General features: G+C 40.7%; 2 long non-coding RNA genes across 2 annotated transcripts in view; both read right to left on the bottom strand.

The window, feature by feature from the left end:
• LOC135315165 (uncharacterized) overlaps window positions 1-18,574 on the bottom strand; it is a 32,414-nt gene extending 13,840 nt beyond the window's left edge. The window contains exons 1-2 of the long non-coding RNA XR_010374597.1: window positions 18,508-18,574; window positions 17,728-17,823 (exon numbers count right to left, since the gene is read on the bottom strand). This is a non-coding gene — a long non-coding RNA (uncharacterized LOC135315165). The remainder of the gene's footprint in view (window positions 1-17,727; window positions 17,824-18,507) is intronic.
• Window positions 18,575-25,549, bottom strand: LOC135315166 (uncharacterized). The gene is made up of 5 exons (XR_010374599.1): window positions 25,180-25,549; window positions 24,330-24,443; window positions 19,925-20,145; window positions 18,771-18,905; window positions 18,575-18,728 (listed from the first exon to the last, which is right to left on the bottom strand). It is a non-coding gene; the product is annotated as an uncharacterized LOC135315166 (long non-coding RNA).
• Window positions 25,550-26,567: the final 1,018 nt, after the last annotated feature.

Here is a 26,567-nt window from a genome sequence, read left to right as displayed (position 1 = left end):
GTGATTTTTATTCTTTCTTCTGAAATCACTGAAGAGACTGTTGTAGCAGACAAAGCAACTATCCATCTCTGATATTGTCTGCAGTTCTTCATATTGGGCCAGATTCTGAAAGTTGTTATGAGCCTATAGTGCACTTCCCTGAATCCTAACCCTTAGAAGAAAAATTGAGCCTATCTGTCTCTTGAAGGAGACCGACGTGCCCCAAACACAAAGAAATTTAGGATATAGTCTCCCTATGTTTAGACTCTGAAGTTGGAGCCATGTGAATTTGATGTCTTGATTCAGTTTCTGCAGTGTAAAAATCACTCTTACATTCATTTCTGGGATTGTAACTCCAAGAAACAACCATCTCCAGGTGGCTTTTTTATTTTTTAATGAAAAAGGCTTAAAAACTCTAGCAAAATTCACAATTCACCTGTGAATATGGTTGATTTTACAGCCGTCTCTAAAGCTCACTGATTGCAGAGGCTTGGTAAATATCAAGACTCTCTTGCATATTCGCTATATTGTTTCTTTTAAATGTGTAATTCCATGTAAAGTTCAAAAAGAAAACCCAGACTTTCTTATAGATGCAATATTGAATCGAATAAGCACAGTGAACCTTATCTTTTTGCAGAGCCACACTCTTATACTGGTTTTTTTTTTTTCCTCAGTTTAGAACACTAGTGAAGTTACAGGAATCCTTTTACTGAGTGAAAAGCAAGTTTTAAAATATAATCCGGTAACTTAGAAGAAACTTAAGTTTCAAGGGATATGGACTTCTGCTTCTGTATGCTCCCTCACGTCATGACAGCTAACAGCACAATTACAGGTTTATCTTTTAACTGCTGGTAGCCTGAACGGTGTATCGCAGAGCTCCACTGAGCTCTAGAGCAGCCCTGAGGTCAGTCAGGTGTTGTGATGAAGGCTTTTAAAAAAGTATATACAATGGGTTTACAAATAGATTCTGACGTGGTCTGCATTTCTGCAAAGAAAAGTGCAATTTTTGGAATTATGGTCTTGAAGATTATAAAGGTTTGTTTTAGTTTCTGGCCTATGACTTTCCACAGTAATTTCAATATGACTTTCATTGCTCTGGAGCTTGATCCCCTATTGATCAAAATGAACACAAATTAGCAGAAAGTCTAGGAAAGAGAAGAGGGAAACTGCCTTGAGATGGGAGTAAGGCCCTTTAAAAGTTGGCTGCCAGGTGTTTACTCAATTATTGTGTTTATCTAACTGATAATAAAGTTGAACCTCTCTGAAATTCGGAATCGGCACGCTTTGAGTTTTTTCATTGATCATCCCTCAAGCTGGCAGGATTCTAAAGCATTGCAGCAAAGGTCCCCTGCAATTTTGCGTGGAGGTAGAGACTGCATCACAAATTCAAATTATGTATTTCAAGTACACCTGGAAAATATTTTAAAACATAGTGATGACAATGGATAAAAGGCTGTGCTCCAGGACATATATAATGATGGCTGTTCCCATCACAGCAATCTTTGCAAGAGATATTACTGCATTCTGAAACAGGTAGTGAAGGAAAGAGTAAGCTTTGAAGATCATCCCTGTGCAGTTTACATGAGATATTCTGCATATCAGGTGGAATACATTTTAAAGAGAAGCTGGATTCACTCCAGATTTTCCTGGGAAAAGTGTCTCCAGTGAAAAGCTTGCAAAAACAGAAGTTTAAAGTGCTGGAATGGCAGTGTTGCTTGGGGCTGATTAGCACACGCCCGAAGGGCTGCATCTGGGTAGCCTAGAGCTCTTTTTTCACTACTGAATGGTTTCTGACCAAACATTGAACTCAATTGTTCTATTTAACAAGTGAAGGATAGCAAAGACGAATTTTTTTAATCTCTTCTATGAAAAGCAAAACAACTTACTCTTGCTTAGATCTGTGGCACAGGGGCACGTCACGAAAACAGTTCCATGAAAGAGAAGGTTAAGTGAGGACTTTCCTTTTGCTGAGCTGTTTTGCTCCTTTAAGAAACACCATTGATCAGCTGGATGTAGTCTGCATGTGTTTCCAAGTGACTGGAAGGCTGTTTACTAAATACCTGTTGCACAGGCTATCGCATGCCACTGGCCTACAGATGGCATCACCATAAGATCTTTTAATGAGTATTCCTATGGTGACCTGGTGTTGGGAGTGCAATAGCATAGGTGGAGTTCTGCAGAGCTAGATACAATTGCAGTGATGTCACCGCCTCGTGCTGGTTTAGTTAATTGATTTAAATAACGTCTTATTTTAACAAATTAAGTTCTTGATTTTTCTTAGGCACTTCCGAGCAATTGATATGCTCAGCAAATTATTAGGTTATGAACCTATATAAAAATAAGTACGTGTACCTGATCTGTGAAAAGATTATCTATTTGGAGCTGGAATGACTGTTCTGTTCATGTCAGTCTGTATGAATATTCACTGCATTCACCGGGAAAGACCAAACCAAGTAAACTTTTTACACTCTTTGTGATTTTATACAAGGTGTTACCGATTGTGTAGTTAATAAAGAGCTTGGGAGCAAGCTGGAAAAATTAAGGACTTACTTTCTATTTCTACACATACACACATTGTATGTGTGCCAGAAAACAAACAAAGCCTGATTTCCCACACATTTTGCTTGATGGGGACATCAGCTGGTCACCTCCTCTCTCCTAGTTCCTTTAGCTCTGTGTCCTTTGTTTTCAGCCCTATGCTGTACAGTACTTCTCCAGCATCCCTCATTTTTGGGCAAAGTAGCTGATTTGTTCCTATGCTCATGCTGCTTGCCCAGCTGGCTACTTGCTTTTGTACTGGTAGGAGAGCACATCACTAGGCAAACACTAATCTGTGTTGCTTTTGACTATTCAGTTGCCAATTTTCACGTAATTTGTAGAGGACTTGATTTCTTTGAACCTCTGGCAATTTTGGTTTAAGTCAGACTGTGAGGTCTAGGTTGGTAGTTCAACATCATCTCACTGTTCACCTACCAGAACCCAGTCTAAATGCAAGGGACAGGAGTATCTGTCTCCAAATGAGAAGCATGTTCATCTACTTCAGGCTGGAACAAATTACTGTAAAAAAATTACAGTACACGATTCAAAAGTACAAATCCTGCACCTAACAATTATTTTCATCACCATTACTAGTGTGCAAATTATAGCTTCTCTATTATTTTTGATACAGCAATAGCTCAAATCAATGAACAATTCTTTGTGTGTTGGGAACTTTCATCTTTGTACATAGCACACTAAAAACTACAAATTTCTTACAAAATTCTAAATCTGAGTGTTCTGATTTCTAAAGAGCACATAAGCTCGGTGTAAATTCACAATTAATCTTTGATTTCTAATTTGTATTTGTAGCTACATATAAATACATAAGAAAATAATTTTAGGCAGTTTGCAGTTATGTTATTTTCAAACTGTACAGCACTAATGGTCATTAATGACACTGAAGAGAATGATAAACATCTGACCTCTAGTGGCAGCTATCTCATGAATAACTGTAGAGCATACTTGATGTGGAAGAAGTGAGGGAGTTGGAAAGGGGGGAAAAAAAGTGGTTAGAGAGGAAGCTGGAATTCTGAAGTGGAGCCTGAACTTTCATTAGTTTCTTTGTTCATTTTTGTTTAATTATCTTTTCTATCAAGATCTCAGTTCAGAATCCAGGATTTTTTTGCTTCTGAAAATTTTTTCTTGACTCTTCAGAGTTTATTACTATGTTTAAGAAGCTTGCGCGTGGTCTTCCAAAAAGAGGTTTTCCAAAAGAAATACAGCAATATTCTAACAGGTTTTATATCTTCATATAGGAAGTTTTTGGTAAGTTCGTTGCTTTGGTTGTTTCCCCTCCATGCACACATGGTTATTCAGCAAGCGCACTGGGATCCTCATTAGACTTCATTCCTTCTCCTCAACTGGCACGTAACATTTCCCCAGTGAAAATACATACTTTGCTATCAGCACTCTGTACATCAAAGCTTTCATTCCTATTGGGCTGAAAGTACAGAAGCTATTCCATAAACAAAGGTTGTAACCTTTCTAATCAAGTGGTTAATCCAAATATTAAATCCCCTCCATGAGAAACAACAGTCTTGTTTTTAACCCCCATAGGATTAAATTTCAAAGTGCTGGTTTACACAAACTTTCTCCTAAGTCAAAAACATTATCTGCAAGCTAAGGTTAAACCTACTTTTCATTACAGCTATGTGAAGCCTTCAGACCACTGATATGGTCTTTGTAATGTGACGGAGCAACATCAGTTTCAAAGGGCCATTATTTTTTGAGTAGGAGTTGGAATAACTTATGCTTACTTCCTGAGTGAATGAAAATTAATTTCCAGAACGAAAATGAAATTAGGTACAATTCAGATAATTTTGTACATTAAAACAAGTTGATAGAGCTATATGAAGATATGATTTCTATAAAAACAGCCATGATAGCAAATATTTTAGCCCATTTAAATGACTAGATTAATTGGGACATAACAGGATTAAATTTGTGTTTTCCTTATGGCTGACAAGTGCTTATTTGAGAAGGGGATAGACAAAGTACTGTATTGTTTAATTTTAATGTTTCTCATAAAAAACATTATCATAGTTATATTTAAACAATGTTTTATGTTTGAGTCATATATTATCTATTTAATAGAAATTTTTCTGTATTATTTTTCATCTAGAAGCCTCTGAGAATCAGATTTTTCTTCTGTCTGTTGCGACTAGCTCAGAATCTCCTTCCTTATCTTCAGGCTGCTTTGGCACAAGCCCAAGATACCCAGTGGCTTGACCTACACAAGATGTCATAGAATCATAGAATAGTCTGTGTTGGAAAGGACCATAAAGATCATCTAGTTCCAGCCCCCCTGCCATAGGCAGGGACACCTTTCACTAGACCAGATTGCTCAAAGCCCCATCCAGCCTGGCCTGGAACACTTCCAGGGATGGGGCATCCACAGCTTCTCTGGGCAACCTGTTCCTGTGCCTCACCACCCTCATCATAAAAAATTTATTCCTTATGTCCAATGTAAGCATACCCTCTTTCAGTTTGAAACCATTGCCCCTTGTCCTGTCACTATAGGCCCTGGTAAAAAGTCTCCCTCCGTCTTATAAGCCCCCTTTAAGTATTTAAAGGTCTCTGTGGAGCCCTCTCTTCTCCAGGCGGAGCAACCCCAGCTCTCTTAGCCTGCCCTCACAGGAGAGGTGCTCCAGCCCTCAGATCATCTTCGTGGCCCTCCTCTGGTCTTGCTCCAACAGGACCATGTCCTGCTTATGCTGGGGGCCCCAGAGATGAATGCAATGCTCCAGGTGGGGTTTCATGAGAACTGAGTAGAGGGGCAGAATCACCTCCCTTGGCCTGCTGGAAACGCTTCTTTTGATGCAGCCCAGGATGCGGCCGGCTTTCTGGGCTGCAAGGGCACATTGCCAGGTCATGTTGAGCTTCTCATCAACCAACACCCCCAAGTCCTCCTCAGGGCTTCTCTCAATACATTCTCCACCCAACCTGTATTTGTGCTTGGGATTGCCCCGACCCATGTACAGGGCCTTGGCAGTTGGCCTTATTGAACTTCATGAGATTCACATGGGCCCACCTCTCAAGCCTGCCAAGGTCCCTCTGGATGGCATCCCTTCCCTCCAGCATGTCAACCACACCACACAGCTTCATGTCATCAGCAAACTTTCTGAGGGTGCACTCAATTCCACTGTCCATGATGCCAGTGTTGGCCCCAATACTGACCCCTGAGGGACACCACTCATCACTGACCTCCACTCGGACATTGAGCTGTTGTCCGCAACTCTTTGAGTGTGACCATCCAGCCAATTCCTTATCCACTGAGTGGTCCATCTACCAAATCCACGTGTCTCCAATTTAGATACAAGGATGTCGTGCAGGACAGTGTCAAAGGCTTTGTGCAAGTCCAGGCAGACGATGAGTTGCTGTTCCCTTATCTACCAATGCTCAGCTGACAACACCAATTCATGTCAAAGTGAATTAACAAAAAAAGATGTGAATTTAAAGTGAATATAACCCAAGCATATATAATTTCTCTATGGACACTCATTTAGGAGTCAGCTGGCCATAATTACCTTAACTTAATTCATGCTTAAAGTGAATTAAACTGAGGTGAACTAATGGTTTATCAACATGGGACAGACATTGTACAATAAGCTCAGTGTAAATTCACAATTCATCAGCTACTTTGCTCTGACTTCCCTTGTGGAAATACAGCATGCCCTCAAGGTGTCTTTGTATGAGGTAACTTAATTTTTTTTAGGGGGGAAAAAGAGTTATATATGGAAGTGTAGGCTGATTGATAGCAGGTGCAGAAGTGATTGTATTTCAATGGTGCTATGTGTAGAAAGAAGGTCAGCATATATCATCTGTGCAGTTGAAGTTTCTCTACCGTTTTGGGACCATAATGGCGCTTTCAATGCTACAAGGTCTATTTTAAATTGGAGAAAGCCAAACAGCATTTTTGGTGTTTCCATAGCAGGGGAACAGGCAGCTGATTAGTACTGAGGACCCGGCGTACCATCAGTTCGTATTTTTATTCATTGTTCAGTAACTTCACCGTGTAGAAGTGTAGAGAAGCCTTAACCATTTCTGAATTAGAACATCTAAAAGCAGTTACATGCTTTAAATTTACACCATTACCCAGCTTGGATTAACTTTACTGAGTATCTCGGTATTAATTTTCCCCTAAATGATTTCCCACACTTCTTTATTCATTAGGTTTAACGGCATTTTCTGTTAGCATAAACAAAGCAAAGCAATAAGGAATAACAGAGAAATATCCCTACTTGCAGTACCCCCTTTAAATTTAATCAGCATCGTCAGGCAGTCTCTGACATTATTATCCAGTTATGAAAGCATCCCTGGCCCTATTCATTCAGCCATTTCTGCTCATTTTTCCAGGCACAGAAAGTTTGTGCCATAGCATGCCTTGTCAGATTTGGAGCCCTTCCAGTACCTGATGAGCACATTAACAGTGCTCCCATTCATAGGCGAGAGCCTGCCAGTTCTATCTAATTTTAGTTAAGTTGCTATTTATAGTTAGATCGCTGTGTTTTCTCTTGTGAAAGCCTTGCAACTGCTAGGCACGGAGGGAATATATTTTTGTGCTGTTTTAGTTGGCATACAAAAAGTTCACGGTTGTAATTTACCTAAGTCCAAAATACTCTGCAGTCCTCCCAGAGTAACAGCAATGCTCCACATAACAATTTACACCAAAAATATTGTGACACCGTTGGCTATTTATTTCTCAGTCCATTGAGATGCTTACTGTGTAAATAGTATAGGCGACGCAAAAGTCAGATGATAGTACAAAATCATAGTCTTTGCTAAATACTACTATATGCAGAAAGGTTTCAAGGTCCAAAGGATGGGGGAGAAGGGGCAAAAGAGAATTTGAGGTCAGATCTGTCTGTGTTGTAACACCTGTAATATGGGTCAATTGAACCAAATTCTTCCTGCCTTGTATCACTGTATAAGAAAAAGCATATTAATAACAGTAGCAATAATACCTACCTTTTCACCACTGTATTTTGTGAGAATTTATTCACTAACTTTGCAGTTAGTGTTAAATGCCATGTAATGTTATGGGGAAAAGATTCTCTGCTTTAGACTTGGTCGTCAAATCTGTAGATGTGGGTTGTTACATCTTGGGCATTTCATTAATGTACCAAGAATTTATGCTCCACTATGAACAAAGATTCCTATGAAAACAAATACATGCCTATGCACATATGTGTATAGGTATATATATGGGAAATTGAGAGACAACTGAGAGGAAATCAACATTATGGTTCATTTTATCTTGCAGCAAAGCATGCATATGAAAAGTGAGTGCTTCAAAACTATTTAATTTAGAAATACAGTGTTCAAATCATATATAGTCTAGTGCTGCAAAACTGTATGATCCTTGGGCACACACAAGTTGGCCTCTTCCAGTTAAAAAGACACTTAATTACATATTCAGTATTTGATAATTTGTTCCCAGTCCTGTTGACATATCAGGAAGGTGGTTGAAAAATTAATTTTATTTTTTGTATGTTGAAATTGAGGCTCATTTCATCTTGGAGTTTCAAAATGAATTCTGACCTTGTTAAAGGGAGGTCAGGGTCACAGAGTTTTCATCCAGATTGGAGCATTTTGGCTTCAAAACACCCAAAGCTGATAGTGCCTACTTTTGTTTTGTCTCTATATAGGTCTCTGAAAATGGTAATATGTGTTTCCCTTATTTGTAAATGGTGCTTGCAGGGTTGTTTTGTGTCTTTCTGATGTCGTATCTTGCTTACATAGAATACTTATTCTGATCACCCCTCATTTTTGCTCCGACAGCCACAAAGACCCAGAGATTGGAACAGATACAACTATGAGAGCCACAAAAAGTCAGAAAGTAATCTTTATAGTCATCGATCTTAAATGCATTCTGATTCCTAGATAATATGTGTATCACAACAAGAAAGAGGCACTGAACCAACAGAGATTTTGGTTCAGCTGAAATTCATATTCAGCCTGGCTGGGATTATGCTGAGGCGGAGTTGAACTGGAACTGAACCAGAAAAGTAGTTGAAGAAAGAAATAATGGCGTAAGTCTGTGGGTAACATGGTTCAGAGGACAGAGATTTTTTTTTTTGCTATTAATTTGTAGCTGACTGCTCCACATGATAAAGTCCATACCCACCAATCCAGAGGTCACAGGCTGGCAGAGGACTGTCATTTCTCTAACTTTCGGAGGCAGAAATGTGTTTTAGCTGCATAGTTACATCAATAGGACTGTATGTCTCCCTCCCTCCTCCTCCGCTAAGCAGAGATGTTCCAGAAAAACGATTGGTTTAGATGTTATTGCAGATACAAGCTGCAGTGTTACCTAATGAGAATTACAGGTAAAGCCCTAACACAGCTTTAAAAGGGCCCTAGATTAACAAATATTTATATTAGTTTGAGCATGATTTATGGCAGAAGAGGATGTTCCTTGTCTGTTACTGGCAGGATAAAATTGAGAAACCCTTGCAGCTCCAGGCATATTTGGTTCTTCTTTTTTTTAAGGGAATGTAGAAGGAGAGGCAACACAGCATGCCATAAGTAGCAGTGATGGCATCAGCTGAGGGCTGGGAGTCCAGAGGGTTTTGAGCTCTCGTGTCACTGGCAGGCCCTAACATCTGCATGGTGGGTCAAGCACGTACACGTGTGCTTGGCCAGCCTGTGGTTGGCATGGTACCTTGTCTCATTGAAGTCCTCAGAATCTTAAATGGGACCAAGAAGTAAGTGGCTGTTCTGCCAGATGCCCGCACCACAGGTCTCCCGTTGTGCGGTCTGGCAAAATCACCAGGCCTTCATGCCTCGGTCAGACCACAGCTCCAGCTCCTCCAGCAGAAACCCAGCCCACATACTCTTCTGAAGGATGATTCCTGGGCACATACATTCTTTTCTCCCATGCTATAGCTCATTGCAATAGATTACTAACCCTGTTCTATAATCACAAATCAATACTTTTTTGGTTTTTTTTAACAGACTTATTTCCTTTGGTTTGCTTATTTGCTTCGATTTAGTCACTTCTGAGAACATCCTCCAAGCATAGCTTTTCACAAAACCCCACCATCACAATTTGAGATACTCATTCATACTGCACAGGCTGTCAAATCTCCCTCCTTGCCCCACATCAAGCTCTCTTGTTTTGGTTACCTTGTGTTGCTTTGTGGTGGCTATTAAGCAAATTAATTATAATGTCCTTCTTGTTTGCATTACTGTATTTTACATGTCTCTTCAGCCCTCCCAGAAAAAGCTGACACATTATAGCAGCTTCCATATATTGTACTTTCTTCCACATTTTCTTGTGACCCATGGAGATGTATGTTATGCTATTTTTCATTGCTAGGTTCAGGCCCAATGTGATTTCTCTTCATAAATGCCTCTAATGAAACCTAATACATCATCACCTGCTGCTTTACACCCTGTAAGAAAGAGTGACAAAACTGCGTTGTGACCAGCCATGGAAACTTCTCCTGCCACCACCTGGTGGGTCAGGGCTAGGTTTTGCAAGCACAGAAATGCAATGTCTCCATCCTTCTTGGATTTTATCTGGCGTCGATACTTCTACTCATCCCAGACATTTAGAGCATTGATGAGCTTAATTACAGTGACCTTATGGAACGATTTTGAAATAATTGCCCAAGATAAAATTGGTAACATTTTTCATATGCCTGCGGTACTGGAACTGCTGGTGAATTTTCCTTTATGGAGATGATCTGGCTGATAGCAAGGCAGGGCTCAGAACTTAAGGGAAGGTTTTTACCTATGTGCTCAAATAAGACATTTTCTCTACAGCTAATATTTGCCTTTTCTAGTTATTATAGGATAAATCTTCCATCCCTCCTATTCCCACCCCAACTTCCTATGTTTTAGGCCTATTCGAGTTTATTGTTCCCAAACCAAGAGCAGCAGAATCATTTTGCAGAGTCTTGACCGATGCTGTGTCCCAAGAAAATTTAGGCTGTCATAGTAATAACCTTCCGCTCTCTTTTATTACACTCATTTTTTGGTCTATAAACACTATCATCCGTATCCAAAGTAAAAGAAACTTTGAAATACTGGAAGGACCCATGGCTCCACATCAAGAAATCTTGACAGCTTTTAATTTCTAGACAATCCTTTTGCAAATTCCTTGCTGTTGCATTTCCTCCCTGCCAGTATCAGCCAAAGAAGTCGAGTTTTTTGTTCTTCTGTACTTCTTGGGACATTTTTTGATCAGTGGCAGGCAGCTGACTCTTGGCTTTATCTATCCAGCTTGTCTTTCTGAGCTGGCAGCTGGGCTTCCTGATTTGGCCAGACACTGTGTAGCTGCCCCAAAGGTTTAATCTCCTAAATTTTATGCCACCTGTAGGTTCATCTCAGGAAGCTAACTGCTGTTACTTTAAATCTTTTTAGAAAACATCCAGTGCTTATTTAAGATCATTTTCGTCTTTTTGATTTTTGAGAGTCTGTCAGAGTTTATCCTTTAGCCCGAGCAGTTAAGCAGCTTTCCATGCCTTGCATGCTGTTTCCACTGGGAAGACTAACTGATGACGGTACAACGTCTACAGAATTTCTTTTATATAACCCTGTTTATTTGCAAAGAATGTACTCAAAGTGCTGTTTTCCTAAAAACACCTCTCTGCTTGCATTTCTTCTTCTGGCTTCTATCTTGGACACACCCAGCTCTGTCAAAACAGTGCCTGGCTCCCACATCTGCTTTCAGAGTCAGGAGATCTCTTCCTGAGGCTTCAGCTCACAACCTACCCCCGTATTGCCATGATGATTTGCAACTATCATAGTAGCATCTACTATTTCAAGCTTTTACTACACAAAATGGATGAAAGGAGCTGCGATGTCTACAAGTTTCAGTGAGGTTTGTGGCTTCCTAAGGATCAAAGATACACTGCTTGTGGGAGCTACCCAGCCTCAAGCGTAACGATTTATTACCGCTCTAAAATATGATGCACACTGTTGGTACTAAGCAAATGACCACAGAGTTAAAAGATATGACAAAAGTTAACTGTAATGCTTACAAGGTATTCGGTATCCTGCTACCGCGCAAAGCATTGCTAAAAATCCCAAAAGCAAGGTGGCCAGTGCAGCAGAATATGTTCTCTACGTGTTATTTGGAAATCAGGAATTTTTGTTCTCCCTGTGCAGCATTTCTCATTCCAGTCTGCACATGCAGTTCAACTAATGGGCACATTAGTGTCACTCTGCAGCCCTTTCCTTGTCAGTGTCGAAGCCTGTCTTTTCCATCTTGCCTCTCTCGTCATGAAAGCACATTGTCTTTTTAGATGAGAACATCAGTTCTGTAACATTTTTCCCAACCAGGCTCATTATGCATTTTTTCCATGAGCATCTAACTGCAGCTTTTAAGATTTCATGCTGTGTAATTCACTTGTGAATAAACTCTTCCCCTGAAAAGTTAAAATTAAACCAAGCAGCTTACTGCTTACATCAAAGCCAATACAAATAGGCCTCCACTGGGGACTGAAGGAAGCAGCTCTGCAACTCAGATCTTGCGGGGAAAGGAGCACAAATTTGAAACAGAAATATTTAGAAGTGCCAAAAGGGAAAGTAACTCTTCTTTCAAAGAGCAGCTTTATATTAAGTAGGTAACACTTCCTGCAAAAGAGTTGAAACTTCGTATAAAGGCACTATTGTACATGGAAAATATGTTAAATAAGTATGAAGCAAAGAAGGAAGATGTTAAGACAGATTCATGTTGGGGGTTTGTAAGCCATAACTAAAGCTACAGTGCTTTTCTTTTATAATTTCTATTGCTTCTTTGCAGATTTGCTTAAATAAAATTTCCTAACATTTTAGGTGCCTCAGTTTCTGTCTTTTGCCAGGGAGCTTCACGTGTATCTCCCAGAATCTCAGATGAGTCTAGCAGCTGAATCTCTAACCCAGGTTCCCAGTGTTTGGAAGTTGAAGCCCTCATTTTATATTTCTAATGCATCTGTAGATATAGTACTTCCACATCCCTGTTGTGATCACTGATGACCTAGTCTGATCTTTCTCCAACCTCTCTTCAGTTTATTTCAACTTGATACGTTATATTAATCAAGTATTTAATTTTTCATCCTCGCCATCTTTAATACACACACTGACAATTTTGACAGTGTTGAAACATTATCTTTCTCAGCAGCTTCTGTATTTCTCTCCAAGTCCTCTCTGCCAGTTCCCCCACATTTGCTTCAATCTCAGTGGACATTTACACCTGCAAGTCAATAACAGTGCTTCTAAAATCTCTTTTCCCCTGACTCTTTTCCATGACTCGCTCTCACACATTGCTTAAAAGCTTCAACAGCTGCTGCATATTGAATTGCAGGAGATCCTTCTGGCTCTCACTTGGCTTGCAGAATCACACACGCTCGAGAGTTCAGATTTTGTTTGAGGCAAACTCTCAGTTTGAAGACCAATTCAGATGGAGTTATTTTAAGCTAATGTATACTAATGTTCACTAGACGTCCTGTTGAGCAGGAGGAATTTGCATTTTGAAACACTCAAATCAGATTGATCAGGCTCAGCTTCAGACTCTCCAGCATCAGATTTCTATCTCCTGACTAAGCCAACTTCTTCTACTAGAGGTTCATTTTGCCTCCCATCTCAACTAATTATTTTTCCAACCTGATCATGTTGCACACGTGCAATCTCAGTTGCATTTTCAACACCTGTTGAGTCACTCCCTAATGTCCTTCCTTCTTCATGCTTCTAATTTTCCATTTTCAGGATTCCCTCCTCCTTTAGCAGAAAATGGACAAGTATCATCATATTGGATTTCAACCTTACATTGGCTTGCAGTACTTTTAGCCCCCTAAACATTTGATTTAGCATCAGGCCGGACACATTTCAGGGCATTAATTATGAACACTGACCCATTCATGCATATTCTGCTTTTCAGGAACTCCTGTTACGTAGATAGTCTATGTTAGATAATGCGAACTTTAAAACTGGTAGATAAAGGGACATTAGTATATTTACTCTATTGTTCAGTCAAAGGAAAGTAAGAAGAGACAGGCAGGATTTTCTCATGCAAATTTCTATTAAATTTTGTATTTTACAGCACAATACTGTGCTTTGAATACTGGGATTTCTTATGATATGTTTTGAACTAATTTCCCCCTGCTTTACTCTCCATGTCGCCCTACTCATGGCAGGACGACTGCCATACATAAGATTAAACAGGCAAAATATGTAAGATGAGAAAGGCAAGATTTGCTTTGAGGTCTATGTGTTGATGAAATAACTGCTATTCAGGTTTTTTTTGTTTCCTTCAGCTTGTTTTTTTGAAGTTTCATCTTTGTATTAGTATCTTGCAACAAAAGTGAGTTAATCTATGGTTCTGAACTTATTTTGGTAGACAAAGAAATTAATTCTGTGTTTCAAAGCTGAGTTTTAGATGTTTTAAGATTAAGTCTTTTATTCTTTTATTCCACACATTCGGAATTTTACTATTCCATATGAACACAAACTTGAAGCACAGGTAAAGAGAAATCTTTTAACTGTAGGCTGTATCTTTGGTTGCTTTGATTTGTGTGACCACTAATGCTTCAGTTAATGAACAGAAATTCTAGGGGTTTTGTTTTGTGGTTTTGGTTTGGGTTTTTTTTTTTTTTTCTGTTTTAGGAACCTCCCCTTACAAAATGCAGTTGTTGCTTTCAGTTTAACAACAGCTGATTAGGATATCCCTAATTCAGTAATCTTCTGGAGGTGTCCTAATACATCAATGAATGCAAGATTTATCTTTATTGATCTAGCTGGGTACACACTGGCACCAGATACATTACTGTGTCTCCTCAAGAACACAAGTTTTGGCTACGAAGCCTTCATAGTTCACTTTCATTTAGCAATGCCTCAATGGAGTGCATACCAGACAAAACACCACAATGATGTAAGTCAACAAAGACCACTATAAATAAAATGAGATTAATAGATTAATTTTTGCTCAAAGATATAAGGCACTGTGATTTGGTCCCCAACACACATGACCACTAATTTTCTGAAAGCTAGTTAGAACTGTTTATCTCATATTGTGTCAGAAGCTGGTTTGCCTCTAGAATATTGCTTTAATATATTTTATGCCAAAACTCATTAGTGTCACACATACTTTTTACATATTTCTATTTTCTGAGAAAGAAAAAACAACTAAGCCTTTTATTAATCCCAAGTCCCTTAACAGTTGTCATCCTCCTCATGTTCCACATTCAGAAAAATCAGAATCAAAATATTGTTTGTCCAAAGTCACACAAACTGCCAGTGTCTGCATGAACATACTAATTAGGCCAGCCAACATATATGTAACTCTGCTTGGGACTTGTTAGGCTACACCTGGAACTTAATGTCCACTTTTGGCCCCTCAGCTCAAGACATTGAAAGACATTGAAATATTTGAGAGGATCCATTGAAGGGCCACTAAGATGATTAGAGCTTTGGAGAACCTGGCATATGAAGAAAGGCTTAAGGAAGTGGATTTGTTCAGCCTAGAGAAGAAGAGGCTCAGGACAGTTCTAGTCAGTGTCTCTAACACCCAAAGAAGCTAGTCGTAGAGAAGATGGAAGTACTCTTTTCAAAAGGATTCCCGGTGGCAGGACAGGAAGCTGTGGGCACAAGTTGCTTTAGGGGAAGTTCTTTATGGGTACAAGAAAAAATTAATTCTTCAGCCAGAGAACAATTGAGCATTGCAATACGCTTCCCAGAGAAGTGATGGGACCTTTCTTGATGGAAATATTTGAGACTTTGCTTGACAATGCCCTTGATAACCTAATCTAAGGTGCTGCCTTCAACAGCAGTTTAGACCAGATTATCTTCAGAGGTCCCATCTAACCCAGACTTTTCTGTGAATCAACTATGAGGCACGCAGCACCATGTCCAGCAAACAGCTACAGCGCACAGGGGTCGGGAGGGAGCTGGTGCGAGTTCAGACTGAAGCGTGTAGTGCTGGGATAGACTTAGGACACAAATCAACATGAAATTGCATTTCATTAAGTGTTTATAGAACAGCTTGTCAAACGTTGCTAACACAAGCAGAGCTCCTCTGGTGCTAAAGTGTCAGCAAGACATTTCCTCAAAGTTGCCAAGCTTACTTATAGCCAAAATATAATCTATTGCACTCGTGCTGTTGTACCCATTAACTGCCAAATGTAGTTTCTCCTAAAAGTTCAGAGATGCCTGGTGATTTAGAGCACAGGAAAATGTTGCCGAGTCTCTTAAATTAGGCAAATAACTCAACAGCTGATACACTAGGCATGTAAAGCAATGGGAGATCAATGCATTTAGTTAACAGGAAGTCTTTATGTAGTGTGTGCACAGACACTCGCTGGATAGTATTAGTTGAGAGGCTTCTTAAGTGAAATTGAAGTCTAAATCATCCAGTGTCTCCAGGAAGAGGCCTCTATATATTTCAGATGCAAGAGTGAGAGAGAGCATCAGCAGATTTATATATATCAGTTTGCTTTTAATTAAACTTTTTGCTTGGCTCTGGAGTCTGCAGCATTTATTGCAGCTAGGGAATTGTGGTTTACTACAGCCCCTGGTTGAGATTAAGTATGCTATAGAGCCAGAAGAGTGTTTACAGGCCTTCATTATTGATTCATGGGTATTTTCTGCTCGTAGCTGTGAAGTAGAAAACTCAAGCTATATTTAGGAGTTTTTGGTTTTTTCCACATGTAGAAGCTGGATGTAGATTTGCCACCAAAAGAAGAATGAACATTTTCAAAATTTAGAACTGCTCAGTAATTTCTGTTATTACTTTATCAGCAGTACGGTCTATATTTGAACCTTCGGTTATGTAGGAAACAAGAGGCTGCATCCATCTGAAACTGTTAAGTGTAAAGTGACAGCAAGCGTAAAAGGTTCAGTCCCTTCAGCTACTGTTTGAGAGCTAACCAGTGTCTGACAGTTGTTACCACATATCCTAGCCATGCTAAATAAAAACTTCAGGTTTTGTGCCCTTAAACTTATAGTAAGTCTTGGTACATAAGCATACAGTATTATTCCTATTCTACAGATAAAGACATCATGTGCCCTTTTCTGTGGTGGTGCAGTATTTTGAACTTTCTTTGTTTAAATATGCATGGCACAGCCCAGCAAGAAATGCAATACAGTTTAAGTTATGACTTTATACTTTCATTCTATCATAAAATATGAGTTATGTGTCCCACTGGAATGCTTATAATTGAGCACGCAAATCAAGTGGAAGGGCAAAAGCCTCCTGACAGGAAGAACAGAATCTGAGGAACATCTTCGTGACTCTTGCATAAACCAAGTACATTACATTACGAAGGTAATGAAACATAATGCAAAAATTACTCACTTTCACCCCTAGCAAAGTCTGCTATCAACTCGAGACTGATTTCAGTTGGAAGTCTACCCTGGCCAAAGTGGGGGACCCACACAAATACAGCAGCTTTGAGATTTATCTTCACCTTTCTTTTCAAGCCAAGTCACTACTACAAAACAAGTATATCACAGGGAAAACCATCTAAATGAAAACAAGTTCGGTACTGTGGCAGCTTTCTGCCAAAACTCTTCAGAGCCAGTGCTGCTACCACAAGAAAAGCCTTTCATGACTTTTAAACTTCAGTGAAAAAGTCCCTTCGTAAAATTAGACTCTGTCCTTCCAAAGATCCATCCTTAGCTGAGTCAGGAGTGCTACATCTGCTGTGGTCATCCACACATGCCTCTCCTACTGCTCTTTGAGCTGCCACGGGCACCATGGTACACTCAACAGAAAAGATCTCCACTGTTAACCATAAAAGCTTGGGAAAAAGCATCTCTTTTTGATCATTTTGAATCTGCCATTCCCTAGGTCTCTTACTGGATGAGGCAGGATGCAGTTTTTCCCTGCTAACTTACTCCACATCATCAATAATCAAAGACTAAGCTAAGGACGACCACTTAGCAAATACATAGGATCTTCTGATGAGGTAAGTCATCAAAACCATATTGAAAAAAAAAAGGAGGTAGCATGTTCATATTGTACAAGGTCTTGCTGTATATCATTAGTGATATATCATATTCAAAATACACAGGGACTGATTTAGATATTACACTCAAACACATACTGTAGTGTTACTGTTTCAAAAAGAGATTGTTTTTGATGTTATCATAAACAGCACACACTGTGAGGAAGCGAGCATGACAAATTCAGTAATCAGTTGGAAAATAGAGAGCTGATGAACATGAGGATCCCAAGGTTAGCAGGAAGGCATGCAACTCCCCTTCCAGCAAAGTTACATCACTCACCCTTCTTTGGATGTCATTTTGGAGGAGATCATGTTTCTCAGAAGATCCACAGCTGCAACCTCCTAGGAGAAGGCCCCAAACTTTGAGGCACTACACCTGAGGAAGAAACGGCAGCTGTCGTGGGTAACTGAGTAGTGTAACAAACCCCATGCATATTTCTGATAACTGGTTTACTTGACTTCAAAGATATTGTGTGTTGAAAACTAAAGAGGTGCTTCTAACTTTATAAATTTGAGTCACCTCGGGACTCGGGTAAACAAATTTGTCTGCAGAACACCCCAGGGAGGCAGTTTTGTGTTGACCATCAGTTCTGACATCTATTTTACATCTCATGAGAGTCCAGACTTCCAAAGAAAAGATGCTTCAGATGTGGACGGGTGGCCAGTGAAATTACCAAAGAGTAATCCAAGGCACAACCTGTTTTAAATTTCCTTGTTTTTGAGAGGGCTTAAAACATGACCAGCACTAAGCAGCTGGAGGATTAGAGAGTATGTTGCTCTGGAAGCTTAGAAGAGCAGGTGGACTATTATTTGGACTGTTGGGTGCCCTTCAAAACAAAGGAAAAAACCACATAACCAAACCAAACAAACAAAAAAACCCACCAAAAAACATATGCCACGAGAGCCTTGCTATAGTCCTAGGCTGTAACCAGAAGGGAGATAAATTTCTTTCCTCAGTAGAGAAATAATGATAATAAATCTGAGTGAAAGGGAACACACTGGAGCTTGTCTTATTAATGAAGGAAATGATACTGTAGCTGGAGGGGATTATGACACTCACCTAGGAGGGAAAAAGCTCCTGTTCCTGGCTTCTGTTTCAAGACAAGAGCCTCAGCAATAGGTGTTGGCTGTAATTACAGCTTTCCTCCCTCTTGCCAGCTGTTTCGCTTTGTGTCTTGATGTAGAGTGCTTAATGCAGGCCGTGGTCCCACAGGTGACTATGCAGCTCTGCCCTTGTGTTTCTGTCACCCTGCGTGTGCTGCAAGGCCTCACGTTATCCATCTGCAGAGTAAGGGCGGTGCCTATATTTTTCCTATTACTTACAGCATTACTTTCCTTGTCACACCATCATCTTGAGGAAATCAGGCATAACTTTTGCTCCACTTCTCTGTGAAAGACTATCACAAATCATTCTCCTTCAGCACCAAAAGCGGAGCAGCTCTGCCGGACATCGCTAACCTAGAAAAGCACAGGCCAGTGCCACAGTAAGACATGGCACGATAGAAAGCCTGTTCAGATGAATGTGGGGTTCCTACCTACCCTGATGCTATGTGTCTTTCTGGCACTTTCTGTCTAAAATTCATTTAATTCACCGATGGTATTTTGGGATTTCCTACGTGTGCTAGATTGTAATAAAAGACATCCGCTGATGGCAAAGCGTCTCGGCTCAGTGGATTACAGACTCCTCCCCAGCCATTGGGTAGGGCTGCCTGAGACAGCTGAAATCTACTTGAGATTGAAAAGGTGTGAGCAGTAAATAAAAGGAAATCCTGGATCACCGTACAGGGTTCAGCTCCCACACTTTGACCTCCTTTGGTCCCTTCTCTATTTTGTTAAGCTCATATTTCTTTACATGCTGCCTGGCTTAAAAGCCATCATAAATCTGTGGTGTGCAGTAAGAATAACAGAGAAGGCACCGTGTAATACAAGGGGCTATAACTCCATCGCAGGCACTTGAGGGGAGTCGTAAATCAGCGTGGTGAAGCTTTAGCCGGGCAAAGCAGGGGCTGAGGCTGGGACAGCGGCAGCAGCCTGGCCCCTGCCCGCTGCATGGCAGCCACCAGACCCCAGCCTCCCTCGGGCTGAGGTGAGGAGCCCACCTGCCTCGGTGCTTCCTTATGAGGCCAGGGGGAAAAAGCTTTTCCCTCCCATGCTGCAGCAGAGTGCCTCCCCCCACCCTCTTCTCCCTTAGTTAGAGGACAGCTGTGCCCAAAACCCTGCGCCCTCTTTCAGCGCATGTCCCCACAGGCTGCCTCGGCCCCTCCTGAGCTCCCGCTCCGCTGCCTCCCTCAGCCATCAGGCTATCTGGGTTAAGGTAGAAACTCTAAGTATCTAATGAGTAACACATCGTCTGTGTTTCTGATGATTAAAAGCATGGCCTGCAATTAACCCAGAACACAGAAAGAGTGAGCTCATAGGGTTCTCCAGGCTTGGACAGTGATAAAAATGTTTTAAATAGTTTTTGGGAAAATGTGCACCTTACTTTGAGGGAAATAACCTGCTGAATGTGACGTACAGCTGCAGGCTTGCGTATCGGCAGGCTGGAGCAAAGCCCAGACACTGCTCACGTCCTGTGCACTGAGGTGTTTACCTCCACTTGGCATCATCTGTAAAAACAAAGTCACCACGTGTTTTGGCTCACATATGGTCAAACCACATCTCGTCTCCCAGCTGCACATGCTGACCGCGGTTCAAATAGCTGTAGGCAGAAATACGCCATCATCAGCTGAGGGTGGTTTCCTTTTGTAGCTGTTTTAGTTTTGTATGAGCAACAACCGTTTCATATTGTGTGTTCACGTACTTACCCAAACTGAAGTAGATGTAGCTCCTCTGTGAGAAATTTGGGAATAGCTTGAGTTAAGGAAACACTCCCCTATACTGGATAATACAATCTCTTTTTCTTCACTCTAGTGTGAAAAATCTTCTTTTAAGCATGGAAACTTTCTGAGGGAGATTTTCCTAATTCTCGTTTGGCTCAAATTTTAATAAAATTTGGGAATGAACACTTTTTTTCTGTCAGTACAATACGACGAATGTCTGAAATGCAATGTATTTATAAGGTTTCTTTTTGCTACGGTTAAAACTTCTTAAGCTTTGGGAAAGCTGCTGAATTGCAAAGGGGAACCAAATGGAAACTAATTTGTCCATTTGAATTTCCAAACTCAGACTCTCAGTTTTGATAAGGTGGAAAATGAAAGGTAAATCATTAAATCCTGGGCCATCAATCACTTTATTTTACCTGTGGTAAATAGCAAAAAAGGGGGAGAGAAATATAACCAAACTTTAGGGCATGTTGAAACTTGAGAGGAAAGAAGTTTTTATATTTTAACCATGCGTATCACATGCCTAACCTCAGTGGAGGTCACTGGAACGAGCCAGCAAGCCAAGCCTAAATAAAAATAGGACCTATGGGATTCCTCATCTGATTTTCAAATAGTCACTGCTGCAACAACATTTGTCAAGCTCGCAGAGTAGCTTTTTAACAGATATAAGGGAGCCCAAACTCGGGTTACCAAATTCAGTTTAAATCCAGAGAGAAGAGCGTGTATGTGCCCACATGGGAACAATCTGCTCAGGAAGGACTGTAAAGACTCAGATTAGGTTGAAACCTCCCAGACCTTGCAGTGCTGCACGCTGTGTTTTACTCTTTACAGTTCCACAAAGAGCAAGATGCTCAGAAGACCTGTCTTGCTGTGTAAAGGAAGGATTAAGCTGTCATTTTCCACAAAAGGTAAATGCCTATTTACCTTATCAGGAATTGTTTTATTTTCAGTCTAGATGTTTCCATGGAGGAACATGCAAGAAAGGTAGTTCTAAGCGCATCAAGTATTTCTCGCTCTCTTCCAAGTGTTAATTAAAAACATATACTAATATGTAAACTGCTGCACACTTTCAGCTGATTGAAACACACTAATGCCTTTGTTCCCATTATAAAATCTCACTTGGACTCCTCGAGGATGGAAATATTATTGTTTACATTTGTATATGTAAGCTGGACAGGGAAAATCTCAAGCAAGAGCCTCAGGCCCTGGCCGGAATACAAACATAAGCCACATCTGGGAACTCAGTTATAACTTGGTTGTCTCTTAACCTGGTTACTCATATGGTTTTGATTTGTGCTGGAGACTAGGCATGAACTGTATTCCACAACCAGACAAAAGCCTTTATACCATCAAATGCTTAGCATGACTGGTAATCATTACTGTTAATTGTAAAACAATTAGAAGTGCCAAAGTGACTTAGGAACACAGATCTATTTGAAAATCAGTGGGTGTTTTGGCCTAGGTTTTTTTGATGCCTTTGTTTTGCTCTGTTAGACAGTGCTGGCACTGATTTTTCAGGTGAGATCTGGGCATCCAAGTCACTGAATCCCAGATCCTCACAGACATCTTCAAGGGCTCTCATCTCTACCTTTTGTAATGGAAGTTAATACCTGTATACCTTCATGGATGGTTTTGAGCCACATGGATCACAGCCATGCCAACATAGCTTTAAAATGTTTTGTTAGTACTCCTGTCATGCAAGTTTGGCACACTGCTCTTAGGACTAGGCTGTTTTACTTTTCCCCACTGATTCCACTTCTTGCATCTGCATTGCAGCAACAAAGAATTCTGCAGCTCAGCTGCTCACAGCTCTCCCAGTTCTGCAAAGCCCAATGCTGGAGGCTTTTTAGCACCAGCCCAGATTTGCTTCCTTGATGTTGCCTTGGTGAAACTCCAGCAACGCACGAGGAAAATAAGCAGGCAGACATGACTCTGCACTTCAGCGTCACTGCAGGCAGATATACCTATGAACTATAAATAAATAAAATAAAATAAATGTATAAAGGAGCTGGGCTGTGCTACACCAAACCTGAACACAACTTTGGGTTCAAGCACTATGGAAGACAGCTGAGGTTGTATTTAACCAGGGCTAGAGGCTGTGGTTGAAGGCCCTGGAGCATATCCTGGGTGGTCCCAGGGGAAACCCCTCTCTGCCAAGAAGAGGTACGCCCACCTTGATGTCAGCACAATTGTATCAAAGGTCCAGCTGGGCTAGGGGCTCTAAGAGAGGGGATATGAGCAGACACGCTCCTTAAGCTGATCTTACACATAGTTAAACAGGCTTTTTCAGTGTGAGCTACATCCCCCACCCCAAGTTGCACCTGTGTAAAATCAGTGGCATCAGCAGGATTTCCTGGTGGCATCCAGGTGGCCTGTTGACTTCTTAGAGCTAACATCCTTGTGAAGTTGCTGAATCTCCAGAGCAAATCATTTGGATTTCTTCCCAGTAAATTTTTGTGAAGCTTTTGCCATTCTTTTTGCTTCCAAAACCTTCCAAATATCACCAGCGAGTGGCGCACAATTTGGTGCATCCTGTTACTGTCTGGCCCCTGTATGCGCCCAGGTGGGCTTCAGCTCTCACACTTCCATTACATGTATTGATTAATGCAGTAATTCAGACCAACGCAGAGAGCAACAGGGGAGAAGCCCAGAAGATCAAGCACCTCTCATACAGAGAGGGGCTTGAAGATACAAACACTTCTTAGTGCCTGTAACTCTTGTAACTCTTGTAGCTCTTTGACATCGCTCCGCTCCGCCTGCGGTGATGCAGCACATGCAGGAAACTGCTTCCCGCGCTCCTGCCATGCACAAGCAGCTGGCAGACTTAGAGCTGGACTGCTTCTGCCCATCTGCCTGCCTGGTGGAAAAGTGAATTCTGTGCAAGAGGGGGCATCTTCCTGCTTGGATAATCGTTTGTTGGTATTCCTGTTTTGTTTTGTTTTCCTTAGCATATGTAGTTTGACCACAGAGTCCTGGTCAAGGTCCAGTTTGTGTAACCACCACCCCGCTTTCACCAGTCCCTTTTGCAGTTTAAATCCAATTCTGTACACTCCCTCCCTTCCCACCTTCGATTTGCTGTTGTATTTCATGATAGAAATGACTTTACTTCATCAGTTATCCTGATAACTGTTATTCCCAAAACTGGTATGCATTCATATTGTGAGAACTGCATAGTGTTAGTTACAAAACCCCCTCCAAGCCCAAACAGGTTTTAGCTGCACCATCTCTAGGTAACTGCTGTGTACAATCACATTCACGGTAGTTAGCAATATGCTCAGACCTCCAATTCTCTGAACGGTGCTTGTTGTTTTACCACAGAAGACTTCTGCTAACAGTTTTTGGTCTCATTTGTCTCCCAGTACGAACCCAATCCTGGGACCAGGCCCTGTGTGGGGAATCTCTCCAAGCCCAAGGGGAGGCGGGAACTTTTTCTTTCCTGATGAGCACCAGCTCTCTCTCTGCAACCGTTAAGTGCCGCTCTTGTTTAGCAATATGCAGCGTGTCATGTTGAATCTACCAGCACAGACTGGCATGCCAGCTACAGTCTTACTGCATTCTTGGATCCTCGCCCAGTATAAATCCCTCTTTGTAATTCACCCTTTCAGCGGAGCACCACGAACTACTTCTGTGTTCAAGGTCTTTGCCCTCTCAAGAGCAGCCGTGGAGGAACCATCCCAGCAGCTGGCATGTTGTGGTACCTACGCACAGTCACACTGCCAGGTTTTCACAAGCAGGGCTGGTAGCGCAGCCTGTTATTAGGGTTATCCTGATTGTCTAAAACATTTACCTTTGCTTTAGCGTTTTGCCAAATGGAGTCAAACTTTTCATGCTGGGCATCTGGTTTTAGAGAATATTGAGGTTTGCTCACATTAAAAAACCCCAGAAAAAACAGTCTGGAACTGGGGCATGGAAAAAGAGGTATAATGGTCCACACATCCCTGCAACAGAGATCTAAAACTCAGCAACAGCGGCTTTAATGTCAGGGATCTGCCTGATGTCTTTTTTGTATCTTGTCTCAAAACACCACATACTTTCCCCAGGGCACAGAAGGGAAACTGACCTCAGAGAAAATTCCACGCCCATCGATTTTCACCTGGTCTGTTATAAGCAAATGTACAGGCTTTGTTCCAGCAAGATGTATTAAGCTTCTGCTCATTGACTAATGGCTGTTACACTAAAAAAAACCAAAAAAAGTTTAAGCACAGATTATAATGAAGTGTATGTTAGGGGATACACTTATCATGTTATGCATACTCATGATTGTTTTTTCCTCACACCTAACGTGTGCTGCACAACAGCACATGACCTCAAGAAGAAGTAATGCTGACTTGAGTTTTTTTAAAAAAAAACCAGCTTGTTTTTCATCATGATTCCAGCAGCCCAAGCTACTACTTACATTTTGATACAAACATTTTCAGTATACAGTTCTGGAAAATATTTGGTACCACACAGTTGTGCTTTAAAGTTTCTATTGGAGTTCCCATTAGCTGTAATGACACCTACTGCTAAGGTCAGACCTGATTAACTACAGGCTTGCACACTGCTAAATATAGGCACATGTTTTTGCATTTACTGTAGATCCTAGCACAGGGAACACTATGGATTCTTTTGGCCCTTTGTTTTAATGGGCTTGCCAGAATGACTAGAATCTGAAAACTCACAGCTCATTACCAAGAACAAAATGCTGACCCAGGCAGAGCCAAAAGATTTTAAAACGACTTCAGAGGCAAGCTCTAACAGGCTGTTGTAGAATGTGGAGAGCATTTTCCCTCTTGTCACCCCTTTCTTCCATACAAAACATTTGCTACGTATTTACTGAATGTAAGACTAAGCTAGAAATTTCCAGCCAATTTTGTGGCCTGGAGGGGAGCAGGATGTTTTAAGCTACACACAATGCAATCACAACTCACACTCGTCTAAGATGTTTACACTGCAACTGTGAGTCTGCATTTCCAGCAGAAGAAAGAGAGTTCAGAATCTGCAATGCATGTCCTGCAGCCCTTGAACATGGCCAGCATGGTAAGTATCCTTACAGCAGTTTTAAATTAAGAGATCCTCTTTAAACAGCAAGAAGAAAAGAGAAGATTAAAACCAGCCACAGTATTGCCTATTCTCCTACGTTTTTCAGACATGCAGCAATTTTTCCTCTTCTACCAACAGCCTTTATCCCTCTCTGTGAACATGAGTCAAATAACATTCCTAACCTTTCATTAAAGGTATTAACAAAAGGCCCTGTTCTGAGGTGTTGAATGACCTCAAATACCATCCGAGTCCAAATATGTGTGATATTTTTGGACCAGAGAAGCAATAAAACACCCAGTTTTGCTGTCAAATGTAACGTCAGTTTTCTCATTTGCTCTCACCATGGCTGTCTCGGCTTGCCTAGGTACAGATAGGAGGGTAATGCTTTTTACGTGAGCAAAGCCTTCTTTTGTGTAGCATGTGAGATAGGAATAGAGGATTATGACTAAATTTTTACTCTAATCTACAGTAATGAGATGCTGTATAATCAAATGGTTATACATAACCAGTTCGATACCCCTGGTATTAAGATGACCTTAAGTTTTACATGATTCCTATTTCCCGGTATATTTTGCATGTGGGAGAATGATTTTTATGTACCCAACCAAAACCAGCACCTTGTTGTTATATTCCCTTTTTTCCACAGTTTTTTGGCGTATGATTCTATAAGTTTGTATTCTCAAAATGTCTTTAATGGACTTAACATTTTCTGTCCATGGTTTTCCAGGTGCAATTTGTGCCTTTTAGATAGCAGAGCATTCTCTTTTGGGGGGCATTTAAATGTCATGAAATGAGCCTGCTTATGAGAAACTGAGGGTACAGAATCAATGTCTGATTTTGTTGGTTTGGTTTTTTTTTTAAATCTGGGCCTTGATTTTCATTGTTACAGCTTTTTATTTGTAATATAAAGTTGACCTCCAGAAGAATGTTGTGTGACTTCATCTGGTATTATTTGTAAAACACTGGAAGATTCCTGAGGGGGAGGTAAGGTTGAACAAGAACAGTGCATTGCCTGTAAAATTTGTTGCACTCAAATTTCGATGTCACGGAACTACGAACATCTCGAATGCAAGTTCACAGCATTTTTGGAATCATTTCCCATAACTTCATTCCACTAAAATTAACCAGAAACAAAACAGATCAAGAGCAGACCAGACAAACTCTGAAATAAGCAAAACTTCTTTAATTCAATTTTCAAGATAAAGACTTTTAAAAAGATAATTATTTTGTGGGAAATTATTAAAATAATGCAAGACATTAAATTTAAAGCTATTAG

Source organism: Phalacrocorax carbo, chromosome 1 (assembly GCF_963921805.1).
Source record: "Phalacrocorax carbo chromosome 1, bPhaCar2.1, whole genome shotgun sequence".
NCBI lineage: Eukaryota > Metazoa > Chordata > Aves > Suliformes > Phalacrocoracidae > Phalacrocorax > Phalacrocorax carbo.
This window is presented reverse-complemented; position numbering and strand designations above follow the sequence as displayed.